This window comes from Myotis brandtii, unplaced genomic scaffold, assembly GCF_000412655.1.
Source record: "Myotis brandtii unplaced genomic scaffold, ASM41265v1 scaffold139, whole genome shotgun sequence".
Classification (NCBI taxonomy): domain Eukaryota; kingdom Metazoa; phylum Chordata; class Mammalia; order Chiroptera; family Vespertilionidae; genus Myotis; species Myotis brandtii.
This window is the reverse complement of record NW_005354965.1, coordinates 609,745-611,556: the sequence shown is the minus strand read 5'-3', so window position 1 is coordinate 611,556 and position 1,812 is coordinate 609,745.

Here is a 1,812-nt window from a genome sequence, read left to right as displayed (position 1 = left end):
GCTGGCGGCGATGGGAGGGCCTGGGGGGGACATACCCGCCCCCACGGGGCTGACCACTCAGCGTGAGCTGGGCCCTGTCAGTGTCTCCCTCCCAGTTGGGGCCAGAGTGGCCTCGGTCCCTCTGGCTGGTCCCTCTGAGGCCCGAGGTCCTGTGCCGGCCGGCCGAGGGTCTCAGGCTGCTGGGAACCGCCCCACGGGGCTCCCTGGCGGCTCTGGGGTGTGGCTCAAAGCATCCACTCCCCCCCCCACCCCCATCCTGCAGGTGGGAGAGAGGCAGGCGCGGGGACTGCAGGAGAGGGTGAGTCTGAGAAGCGGATCAGATGGTTTGCTTTGCAGGGGAGGCGTTAGAGCCGGACCCGATGGGTTCCAGATGGCGTGAGAGCGGATACGAGACGTGGCGCCATCGAGAGAGACTGAAAGGGGCTCGGGCTGAGGCTGAGCCCAGGGACGAGCCTCCCACACAGGAGCCGGCGAAGTCGCAGGGAAAAGGCTCGTGCGGTTTCAGCCCATAAAACACAACTTCTCACACCAGAGGCGCCCGGGGCGCAAGGGACGAGCCGGGAGCACCTGCGACACGTGCAGCAGGGTGAGCAGAGCTGGTGCGTGAAGAATCCTCACAAAGCCATGGACACGGCGGGAAGCAGGACAGCAAATCCCATTCACAAAACGCAAGTGGGAGACCCAGTGAAAGCGCCAACAGCTAGAAGTCTAGTGTCACTCCAGCCGACAACAGCGTATCACTCCAGCTGTCAAAAATGAGCGAGTGTTTTGAAAGGGACGTTGTTCTAAGGATGTGATGGATCGTGCGCGCGCTGCCATCAATCAGCCCACTTTCCTGTGCAAGTAACTGTGGAGAAGACGTTCGACACACGCCTGCGCGTTGAAAGGCAGCGCTGCTCCTGGGATTTATTCTAAGAAACAGTGAAACCCGCGAGGACACGGGGAGACTCACATCTGAGGGTGTCGGCGGCAGCGTCCCTACAGCACCGGGCGCTGGGGCCCAATGCCCATCCCTGGGGAGTCAGGGAAAAGGCACATCTGTGTGACCTGCTGCCAGGAATCAATAATCAATGAGCCGCAAACCCAATGCTAAGTGACTCCCACTAGGCCACTCTCTCTCCCTCCCCTTTCTCTCTCTCTTTCCCTGTCTCTGTCTCTAAAATCAATCAATTAGCCCAGCCAGTGTGGCTCAGTGGTTGAGCATTGACCTATGAACCAGGAGGTCAGGGTTCGATTCCTGGTCAGGGCACATGCCCGGGTTGTGGGCTCGGTCTCCAGTGGGGGCCGTGCAGGAGGCAGCTGATCCATGATTCTCTCTCATCATTGATGTTTCCATCTCTCTCTACCTCTCCCTCCCTCTCTGAAATCAATACAAATATATTTTCAAAATAATATCAATTAGAAAAAGAATAAGCAAGACAGCCCTGAAAGAGGACAGCTGAGCGGGTCTGGGGCCGGAGATGAGACGTGATCTGGGCGACAGCCAGCGAGGTCGTGAGTTATGGGCCAAAAGGCGAATGGACAGACAGACGATGGATCAGAACAGACACCCAAACACTCCGGTTTGGCTTTACAACCGAAGCGTCGCCCTGCAAATCGGGAACCGGAGCTTCTTGATGGACGGCCATCCGCAGGGGGACTCTCTCCCCAGCCGCCTCACACCACCTGGACCTCACCCCAGACCCACTGCAGGTCTAAGCGTGGCCAGCAAAACAGGAGCAATCGCAGGCCCATGGCCTTCAGGGTCCACGACCCCTGCCACCCTGGGAGCCTGAGGGCAAAGTTACACAGCCCAGCAGATGCCAGGCCGGC